This window comes from Parasteatoda tepidariorum, chromosome 1 (assembly GCF_982258835.1).
Source record: "Parasteatoda tepidariorum strain Cologne lab strain chromosome 1, Ptep-v5.0, whole genome shotgun sequence".
NCBI classification, from domain to species: domain Eukaryota; kingdom Metazoa; phylum Arthropoda; class Arachnida; order Araneae; family Theridiidae; genus Parasteatoda; species Parasteatoda tepidariorum.
Window position 1 is genome coordinate 92,649,811 of NC_141755.1, and position 12,314 is coordinate 92,662,124.

The 12,314-nt window shown below is 27.9% G+C and overlaps 1 long non-coding RNA gene across 1 annotated transcript in view; it reads left to right on the top strand.

Moving 5' to 3' along the window:
- Positions 1–6,598, top strand: part of LOC107453396 (uncharacterized) — a 76,310-nt gene extending 69,712 nt beyond the window's left edge. The window contains exon 3 of the long non-coding RNA XR_015435547.1: positions 6,515–6,598. This is a non-coding gene — a long non-coding RNA (uncharacterized LOC107453396). The remainder of the gene's footprint in view (positions 1–6,514) is intronic.
- The last annotated feature ends 5,716 nt before the right edge of the window (positions 6,599–12,314 follow it).

The following is a 12,314-nucleotide window of genomic DNA, read 5'->3' on the forward strand; positions in this document are numbered from 1 at the left end:
AACTAAATGATTTCCTCGTCTAGCTGTTGCTAGTGGCTTTGCCCGCGTAGATGTAGACTTTAACTTTTTTTCAAGAGAATTTATTAATTTAGCACTTATAACGTTTATAAAATTACTCTCAAATGTGTAATAATTAAATAAATTTACAGTCATTACTTTTTTAAGAACAGCCTTTAAATTTAATATTTTTAACACAATTTAATCCAGAATTTTTTACTATTTTGAAACCATTAAAAATTCCTTCCACTCTTAAATGTCAAAGATTCAAGTAAAATCCACCATCCCATCCTACAACTACCCAAACTATAACAGCATCATTTACTATCCAAACTATAACAGCATACAAACTACAACAGCATTACTCTTTTATTTGATTTTTGCGAGCAAAGCTCGTTAATTCAAGAAAACTTAATCAATAAAAGAGTACAGAAACTAATTTTAAAAAAGCTGCCCGAAGATGATAAGGACAACAAGAACTAAACTGAAAATGAACATTAATCATAAGCTTATCAAATATTTGTGTTCATCTTTACCAACATCAAACGCGAAGGGATAATTATGGAAAAAAATTCTACAATCATTGCTCTTTTAAGATCAGCGCACTTTAAATTTTTTTTCGTTGAACACACTTTAATCTAGATCTTTCCTATTTTGAAGCCATTGAAATTCTATTCACTCTTTCCACTCTGAATGGTTCAAGAATCAAACAAAATTCACCTCCCCCTCGACTACTATCCAAACTCAAGTAGCCTCATTTATTCCTTCCTCTTTCATTTGATCTTTGTGAGCAGAGCCTGTTAATTCAAGAAAACTTGAATCAAGAAAAGAGTACAAAAAGTAAGGGAGGAAAAAAAGAACTACCGTAAAAGTCCAAAGACTAGAAGGACGAAAGTGGACGACAAGGGTGAGGGGGCTTACTTGGAAAAGAAGACAGACTTGCAGAAAAGTCTTGTTGTTCACTAATGGTTTCGAAGGTAGTGTCCCAAAGCGCCTGCTTTAACGAGATCCCTTCTGACCCCCCTTCTCCAAACGTTCCTAAATGCAACTGACTTTTTATTTTGTTATTTTTCATTTTAAGGACTTTCCTGGACTGGAAAAGAAGTAAAGTTTTAAAAAAATTTACCTCCGCAATGAAGGCAAGTCCGTTTCTCTAAGGGGTGTGCTGATGCCTGGTCAGTTCGAAACGCACGATCGAAGAAAAGGAAATGGTTTTCTTTTTCTTTTGGACTCACGCTCGAAGTGTTCGATACACTTTCAGGTGTCCATATTTTATTTTGCTTTCCTGTTCAGATTTCTGCGTCGATACCGAAGCTTTAAGGAGGCAGATATGGAAATAACGAGTTCGAAAACTTTCTTCACTTCAGTTCGAATCTACTCTTTTAGAGTCTATCGACAGGATTTCAGAAGTTTTGGTTCCAGCTGATTGGGCGCTTGGATCGAATCACTCGATAAATATGAATGCACATTGCATTCATTTTTTTCGACATTTGAAGGGTTTTCTTCACTCTTCGATAATAATAAATAGTTTTCCTTTAAAATTTGAAGGATGTGTTGTGGAACAGGATTTGGAACGCGTAAATTAAATAGGTACTTTGGGAAAGTATGTTTCATTAAAAAGTAGAAACAATGGAATTAATGAATATATTTTGTTATAAAATTCCTCAGAAAACTTTGTCAAATTGTTTTTATTCATTCATTAGTTAAAAATAACGAAGTTTTAATGTTGCTAATTACAATATAAATTTATTATTCTTGATGTTGAGTTTGATAGAATTTTTTTACTTCAGAATTAAGCAAACTACTGCCCTATTAGAAATGCATTTAACTTGTCGTAACTTAAGTCCATTAGTATTGCGTTATTGAAAAATTGCGAAATCTTTATCATTTCAAGTCCATAATAATGAAATTTAAAAAAATATTAAAATTAATACGCTACTTTCTATCCTATTTTGTAAGAGAGATAAAAACAAATTCGTATAATGTTTCAGAAGATTCGACGAATACACCTCGTTTTAAAAATTCCTACCCAAATCTAGTTTGACTTAATTAAAATACTGAATTGCAGAATTATTGAATCGATATTAAAAGCTAAGATGCTTATTTTATGTGCAGATAATTTTTTATCAAGAGAGTCTTAATATTTAAGAGAGATAATTATAGGTTATAGGTATAGGTACTATAATTATAGGTATGTTAAGTGTATTGGCATATTCCTCTACACTTTTATCGATCGATTTTTATTAATTAATCTTAATCACTTTTTTTAATATGTAATGCTTTAACGAAAAGTTGCTATAAAATATTAACTTTTCTTAAATTTAAGTTCTTAACTCAGTTTTACAGCTTTTGAATATTTTTTCTTTAAGAAACGCATGGAATTATGATAAATTTCTTTTATTGCCCAGTTTATGACTATTTTATTATGCGTATGGATGAAATCCTTTAAAAAAACATTAAAAAGTGTTTTCTGAAATGTGAGTCACGAAATTGAGGTAGGAAAATAATATTTAAGTTATCTTTTATCACTATTTGTGCGATTTTTCACATTTTGGCAGTAAATCGTTGAGAGAATTGAAACATAAATTTTAATACGTGTCCCAATTTAAGTTTCAAAAATGGTTAAAAGGGAAAGTAACGGCTTAAATTAAGTAATGGCTTTAAGGTTTTAAATTTTTAATAAAATGAAAAGCCAATTCTTCTTTAACATTTTTTAAAAAACAAAATGATTAATTTCAAAAACGTTTAAAACGTTTAAAATCTTACATAGGATTTTTCTATAACTAAAAATAAATAGTTCTGTATGAAACTCAAACATAATTTGAACAAATCTTGATGTTTAATTATAACTTCTACCATCTACTTAAAACTAAATAATGACAAATGAAAGAATTAGTGAATGAAAACAAAATACATAGATTTTCAATAGAAACACATTAAAATAAGAAACGGAACTTCAGTAACTACACAGAAAAAATATTAAAATGAATAAGTTAACGGAAAATAACGGAGAAATAAGGAATTGAATTTTTGCGAATGCTTGAGAAAATACAAAATGGAAAAGCAGTTCAACGAAAATATAATTTCCGTAAAGACACGGTAAAAACATTTTAGGAAACGGAAAGTTTCAGGCAACTTTGCTATTGGTACTTTTTTCGTTTTTTCAAAGAAATTTCATTTGCGGTGTAAATTTCCCTTTTAAATGCCAATCAATTCAAATTATATCTGTAACAAAAATTAACTTGCCTTAAATCAGATAAAATAGTAACGTAATTAACTCTTTTTAATTCAGATAATTAATTATGAATTGATAATAAAATCAGAGGAACCATAATCACGTGAAGTTTTTGAGGTAATAGAGACATAAATGTAATTTTAGAACAAAAAAAAACTGCTTTTAATCCGGAATTATTCGAAGAGAAAAAGAAAGACATTTATATATTTTTTAGAACATTCGATGAATCAGCATCACTTTTAAAAAATCTTATTATTTCGGATAAAAGTTGTAACAAAAAGTAGCCCACCCTAAATAAGAACATTAAATTAGTAATGAAATTAACTTGTCAAAATTCAAATCAGTTTGTTGCGAATTGATTTCTCAAAATCAGTTGAATTAATGCAATAAAATTTTAAAAAGAATAATTTTAAGGACATCATCTAACAATGTCTCTGATAAAAGTTCAGAAAATAATTAAATAAATCTATATGAAATTTTAAAATATTTCACGAAGACACGTATTTTAAGAAAATCCAACCAAATTAGATTATAGCCCAACAAATATTACCTTGCATTAATTAAAATAAAAATAGCATAATTTTAAACCAATAAACGCTGCTTTCAATTTTAAAAAATCTAAACGAAATTTTAAATTTGACAAACGCACTTCTCTTTTAAAACTCAAACCAATTCAGAAAACAGCTGAAACAAAAAATAACTGGCCTTAAATCCAGGTCAGTTGTAATATAAGTTACTTAACTTATTTCAATCAGTTAAGAATTAATAACGAAATCTTAGAAATTTTAATCACATGAAATTTGCTAGGAAGTAAAAACATAAAAGTAATTTCAAAGCTTTAAGCACTGTCTTCTAATGCAATTCTTATGAGAGAAATAAAACAAAAAATGCACGTAAGGTTTAAGAGCATTTGACGAGTGCGCCTCCATTTTGAAACCAATTCAGAAACCAATCCAACCAATCCGGATAATAGCTGCCACCGAAATGGAATAAGAAACCAAGTTAAATCAGTACAATTGGTAATATAATTAACATGTCTTAAAATTAACTCGTCCCAATTCAGATCATTTAATTAAGAATTAATAACGAAATTTAAATATCTTAAACATTTGAAATCTGTGAGGCAATAAAAATATAAACATAATTTCAGAACTTGCAACACTGCCTTCTATTGGAATTCTTATAAAACAAAAATAAAAAAAAATTTATATAAAGTTTTAGAACGTTCGACAAATAAGCCTCCATTTTGAAAAATCCAACCAATCCAGATAATAGCTGCAACCGAAATGGAATAAGAGACCAAGTTAGGTTAAAAGGGAAACACTTATAACATTATATCTATATTTTTTCATGAAACGGAATATTCGAGAAGGACATACGCGTAGAATTTCATGCGTTTGACTAAAATATTTTTAAAGATAATACTCGCTTTAGGAAATGGGATGGACGGATAGAAGCTTTTAGATTTTTTTTTCTTTTTGTTCATCCTTACTTAACTTGATCCTCAATTTTATCGTCAATAGGAAGAAAAATCTAGATACACTTTTATAAAATCTATAAATATTTTTTAAAGAAATCATCTTCATGGATGCGATATAGTATTTTTTAAAAATAGTCACAATCTATGCCGTAATAACCACAATGGTTAAAATATACAAGGTTAAAAAATATATATGACCTAAACATATCTAAATATATATATGTATGTATACATATATATACAAATATGCCTTTTTTGTTCAATTTAAATTTACTTTTTGGGATTTACACTATCCACAAATGTCTAAACCGTAACCGTCACTTATATTCATTTATAACGCACCATTTTTAATCCAATAATTTTGAAGGATGACTGTTGATGTTGTGATGGCATTTGTGAGAGAGAACTAGATTAGAATTTGTTTTTGCATTGACAATGACTTAAAAGGTTTTTGGGTTACACTTAAAAAATCTTTGTATTCATATGGGGGGTTATTATTGTTGGTATATGGTCCAGAAAATAGTAACATGACCTGCAGATTTTGCTGTTCGCTACGTTGCTATAGCGAAACCTAACATTTTTTTTTTGCTGTTATGTTGTGCTGTTATATATATATATATATATATATATATATATATATATATATATATATATATATATATATATATATATATATATATATATATATATATATATATATATATATATATATATATATATATATATATATATATATATATATATATATATATATATATATATATATATATATATATATATATATATATATATATATATATATATATATATATATGCAATTATTTTTACATTAGTAATTTTTTTTTAGCCTTCCATTTTCTATCTATCTAGAAGTTTAGTAATATGGACACCAACAAATGAAAGTTTTGAAAAAATGTTATTTTTTATTAAAAAATTCATGCCATAAATTAATAGCGCAAAACATAAACAAGCAAACAAACACAATAACACAAACAAATTTGCATAAGTCTATATTTTCTTTTTGAACTATCTACCGAGTTGTGTTTATAGTTTTTAAAGAGATGGTATGATAAAAGGTATGATAATTACAATGGTTATAAAAAATAAGGAGATGTCAGTATAAAAATATTGAAATTTATAACTTCTACAATTTGTTTTATGATTAATTTAGTCTTGTAGAAAAAAATAAAAAACAGAAAATGTCGGTACGGAAATATTAAAATCAGTAACTTTATAAAATTTGTTTCATGATTAGTTTAGTCTCGTGGGTAAGAAATAATAAATAAAATAAGAAACAAAGAATGGTTTTCATAATTTTTTTGTTTAATACATAATTTTCTAGGAAAAGCTTATGGGTTACAGTATTTTTCTTATAATTAAATTTTTTATTGTACTTAGCAATAAAAATGTCGAGTTGAACTCTCATTTTTAATAACATTAAAAAAAATTTAAGTTCTTACTTTTTATGCAAGTTGACGGGGAATGTAGCAATGTTGCTTGTACAAATCCATACTTCATGAAATAAACCTAAATTGAAGAGTTAAGATTGGTAAAGCTGATATTTTAAACACTCCAAACAACCTCAAAAGTGTAAGTTTTATGGCAAGGTATTTTGAATTTCATTACATGATCAAATGTATAATAGATATATCAAGGGATGTGTATTAGATTATTGCAATAATATGTTGGAAAATTAAAAATGAATAACTTGAGCTTAAAAATAATTTTAAACCCTTAAAATATCGTGAAATATTTTCAAATTCTTTTGAAATAATCAAATATCATGATTTTGTGTTTTACAGACAACGATGACTCAAATTCGTGACCGCAGTTTTTGATCGTAGCAGTGGGAACAATTCAAAAGACACCCATGTCTCAGGTAGTGGTAAGTTAATCGTATTTTTTTAAATTAAATAAGGTCTTAAAAGTGTTCAAAGAATTTTTTCAATTGAAGATTAATTAAAATTCTGGTAAAATTATTACACTGTATAGTAACGATATTTCTGATAAACAAAACAAAAAACATAACTCTTTTTGATAAAACCTACACACACGGTATTTAAACCATTCATTTGGTAAATTTTCCGTTCATATGGTAACGTTTACAAAATTATAATTTTTAATATCACACATTTAGTAAAAATATAAAACTGTAAAGTAAATTTAACCGAATAAAGGGTTCTAGTTATGCTTTTTTGTATCATGATAAAATTACCGAATTTCACCATATTTTATCACATACTGCAAAACCATATTTTATGATTAATTTCTCCAAAATCATTTCGAAAGCACCTTGGTTAAAATTACTGAGTTTTTTGATGTTCCAATAGAGCTTGAAACACGGCTAATTTCACCATATTCTAGCAGTTTTGAACATAATTTCTTTATTTTGCAGAAGTACGAAAGTATCTAAGCTTACATTTTTGAAAATTGAAGAAATTTGTTTCTAATTAAAGTCGTAATGTTTATAAAATTATAAACATTTCTGACACTTTAAAAGTTTAATTGATCAGCATTAAAAATCATATCAAGCTTATCAAAATGAAATAGATATCGATCGGCTGCGTGGAAAAGAACTTTATAGCACAATATTTTCCGATTTAAGTGAGTAAATCTCTTATTTCTATTTAATTAAGGAATCATTGATTATCATCATTCCCTCGTAACCATTTAACTAACTATTTCTTTTCTTATATATATTATATATATTGACCACGCCATGTTGCTCAAACCTTATGTCAACCATATTATTGAAATTTAGTACTAGTCATGTAGTTGAAAATCTCTGCAACTTGTTACCTGATCTGAAAAGCAATAGAACATAATCCAGAAAGTCCTGTGATCATGAAAAAATATCAGATTTGAATTTCAATTTCCAGGCATTGAAGTCTGTCAAAAACATTTTCTCATTTGGCAAACTTGAAATTTTTAATTAATGAATACTTAAATTTAATAAGAAATTGTGCATTATTCAAGAAGTTAAAGTAAGCTGCTGTAATACATTATTCGCATCTCTAACGTAAATGCAGCAAAAGAGAAAATATACCATTTTTAAATTGCTATAAAAGCCAAACAAGTGTCCCTGATTCGTAAATCCCTAATTCTTAAAAATGCTAGAATTTTACAATTAATTTCATTTAATTTTTTCTTTACAAATTGACATTTATTTTGCCCTTTATCGATTCTTTACTAATTTTCCGAAGAATTTTTTCATATCCGTTTCGAAGCCTAATGATGTTCTCAATACCTTATAAAATAAATCAAAAAAGCAAAGTGAAAGAATAAAAAGTAAAAAATCAAATAGTACAGAAAATAATAAAAATAAAATTAAAATAAAAAAAATGAATTTAAAAAATTAAATAAGATAGTCAATTTTCAGACAGACATAAGCTAATCAGTGCTGCCATCTGTAGTTGATTTATACTACTGATTTGCTTATTGTTTGAAAGTCATCTTAACATAGTAATTAATAATTCCTAACACCCACTAGACACCTAAATTAATTCTATACCTGTCGAAAGGTTGAAACCTAAAAAAATATAACAATAAAAGGAAATACACCAATTCATTCGAAACATTTGATAGAAAATCCCAGCGCGCAGATTCTTTTCGTCAATATATCGAACATTTTCGAATACCTACTCTTTGCTTTTCGAAAGGGTCACTTTTGATTCGAAAGATAACTACTCCCAAAAAATATTCAGAAACTTTTCCCCCTTTTCTTTATATTTCCTTCTTTTCTTTATCACTTCTCCTTTTACATTTTCTTCATCTCCATTTCGAACCATATTACTCTTCCCTAAGTCCGGCTGAATAATAAAAAGAGAGAGTTGAAAAAAAAAAAAAAAAAAAGAACGTACGACCGGTTTCAAATTTTTCCAAAGAAGAATTGAAGGGAAATGACTAACATTCAAAGTTTAAGAACGAAGTCCAAAAGAAATAAATAAAACTGAATAAATAAAAAAGATAAAAGTAAACTCTTTCCATGACCGCCTGAGTGATAGATCTGCGCGTAGAGTGGACATTCGGAGGCTTTAGAAATGCGTGACCAATACCTATCGCACGATCTTCATTCCCTCAACCCCCTACCTCTACTATCACCTAAGCCTACTATAGACTATCAGTATCAGAATAAAATTTTAAATAAATTTCTTGTAGATTTTTTTGGCATGATTCTGGGTGATCTCCGCTTCGTGAGACAAAACTACAAAGTTTTGAATTATTTAGAAAAGTACTAGATAGATTAAAGATCAATAATTCGACATTTTTTTTTAATGAAAAGTATCACCTAAGTTTTTAAATTTGTATTTGTTATGAAAAACCTAATAAGATGCCTAAAGAAAATATAAAGTTTAAGTTATTAAGTTTATGAAAAAGTAAACCTAATACACAATAAGCACCTTATTTTTTTCTATAATAGAATTTAAATAATCATGTAAAATTAACAATTTTGTATAAAACTTTTCTAAAGATTCCAAATTACTATCTGTAATTAACTTATCAGATCTACAACAGGTTTTAACTACTTACACAAAAATTATGTTAGACTGCTTACACGAGATTGGGTTAAAAGTATTTTTGCAAGGTTTCAGCCACCTACACAATAATCATGCTTGATGGCTTACACTGGAGGGAGTTTCAAATGTTTTTGTAAGATCTCAGTCACTTGCACAACAACTATCGTGCTTGATGGCTGACACGACATTGAGTTTCCAGGTTTAAGTCGGTATGGTAGAGTTACAATCTTGCATTTAAAAACCTTTAAAACTTTTGCAAAAATAATTCTTTTTTTTCTGGAAAAAAAGTTATGAATTAACCATTTTCACTAAAATATATGCATTGATGTTATCATTATTTTTCTTGCTAATTTCAACAAAAAACTTTCAATTGTTGCATTAAATACTATTGAATGTACTACAACATTATAAATTAATTCAAACTAAGCAAAGGTTTGAAAAATACCAAGTTGTCTTGATTTTAAGACAGTTGGTATGATAGATCTTTAACCTTGAATTTCAAGGCCTTTACCATTTTTGCAAAAATTAATCTTTCCAAGATTTTTTTTTCCAATACCCACCTGGAGAGTGACCTTTCGTCATACAGACATCTGAGGGACAGATTTCTTGGCAAACTTTTTCAGGGGCACCATATTAAATGGGCCAACGCTGCCTACACAATAAGAACAGATAGTACAGATAATGAAAGAACATCCATACCTTCCCCGGGATTCTAACCCAGAACCTTTCTGATGCAAGACCAGTTCCCTGATCCCTACACAGGCTGGTCAGCATATTTCCCAAGAAAGAGAAAACTTTTTTGGACTTAGTCATTTTCGCTAAAAATCATTCATTGTTGATATAAATCAATAACTAATGTTTGACTCATTTCAATAAAAAATATCACATTGCTGATTTATTTAGTATGTTGTTTGCTTAGTATCTGATTCAAACAAAACAAAGCTTTGAAAGACATCAAGTTGCATTGATTTTAAAATAATATGGTAGATCTTTAATCTGGCATTTTTCAAGACCTTTAACATTTTTTCAAAAACAGTACTTTCCCGTATTAGCTATGATTCCAAAAAGAGTTTTTAGCCTGGAAGTAAACTCTTTCTTTGAGTTACCAGTTCCTTTAAAAAAAAGCATACATCCATATAAAAAATTTATAATTCTTTTGATTAATTTCAACAAATAAAGCAATAAATTATTGTATTAAATATTATTTAAATGTACTGTGAAATTATAAATTAATTCAAACAAAGTGAAAGCTTGAAAAGTATGCAATTGCATTGATTTAAAAAATACTTAAAACTGAAAAGAAAATGTTATATACTTCAAAAGAGTTATGATAAATTGTAAAAGTTATATTCCCGCCAAAGTCAAGAAGAGATTTTTTTTTCATCTTCTCTTCTTTAAGACGCAGAGAGTGAAGAATTGGAGATGAAAAAGAGAGAGAAATTTTCTTCAAGGTTCAAGGACTGAAAAAGTTGCTCTGTTATCTGCTTCATTGACTCTTCTGACCGGAACGGTATATATAAAGCTTCAGAAGAAAAGTGGACTCGTTTCAAAGTTATTAAAGTCCACCAAGAAAAGGGAAAGTTAGAAAAATTTTATATCAGATATAAAAGTCATACTATTAAAAAGTTTCTGTTGATATATTTTTTGTCACAACAGTTCTTTTTTGTGATTTCAACTTCTTTTTCCTGTTATCTTACGTGATAGGAAGACTCGAGGAAGTTCGAAACAATTAAAAGTATTTTTAACGGGAAGATATTTTAGAGATTGTAAGTATTATTGATAAAGAAGAGTAGTTATAAGTAGGAAATATTTCTGACATTTGTAGAACTGGATAGATAAAAGTTCTGAATGACATTTTAGTAAATTTGAGTACATTTGTTTAAAAGTATCTGAAAAGTATCTTTATAGTTTCTTCAATGAATCTCTGTATTATTCGGTTTATATGTGAAGCTGAAACAGAATTTTGATTTAGCCTTAAGTATTCTTATGAAGAGGGATTTTTAATGAATTTTAATGGACTGCTTGAATTTATGAAAATTAAAGCTCTGGATAAATAATAGATTCTAAATGACAGAGTAAATTTGTTTAAAAGTTGATCTGTTATTTGCTTCCTTGACTCTTCTCAACGGTACGGTATATATAAAGCTTCAGAAGAAAAGTGGGCTCGTTTATTAAAGGGGACTCGTTATTAGTGGAATCTTTAAAGTTATTAATGCCAACCAAAAAAAGGGAATGTTAGAAAAATTGTATATCAGATATAAAAGTCATACCATTTAAAATATTCTGTCGATACATTTTTTGTGACAACAGTTCTTTTTTGTGATTTCAACTTATTCCCCCTGTTATCTTATGTGATTGAGGAAGTTCAAAACAATTAAAAATATTTTTAACATTTAGATATTTCAGATATTATAAGTATTATATAAAAAGAAAAGTAGTTATTACTAGGAAATAAATTTTAGCAATTGTGGAGCTGGGTAGATAAACATCAAAAAAGACATTTTAGTGCAGCGTTTCTCAACCTTTCAATATTCGCGGCTCAGATTTCAATCATAATTTTCATCGCGCCCCCCACTTACAGTAAAATGTATACAACAATAATGTATATTGAGTATTTTGAATTCTGTCTTTAAATTATTTTTAACTAACTGCCAAAACAAAAGTAAAGTAAAAGCCAGCAGCAATTGAGATTGTAGAGACTATGTTTGGAATTAATTTTTCAAAACAATTTCAGTCCATACCTCTTTCAAATAATACTGTTGCTTGTCGAATTGGTGATGCAGCTGAAAATGTAGTGTCAGCTTTTCTCGATGTTGCGTGACTAAATGTTTTCAATACAGTTTGATGAAGCAACAGATATTAATAAAGATGCTAATTTAAAAACCTATGTTTGATTTTGTGATAATATGTCAGTAGTAGAACTACTTTTCTGCAAATCAATAGAACTCAAAACAATAGCGCTAGTATTATTTGTTATTTCAAATGATGTTATGAATGAGGCAAACATAGAATGCAAAAATTGCATCGGAATATGCACCGATGGTGCTCATTCAATATTCGGAAGGTTCGAAAGTATACTTGTAAA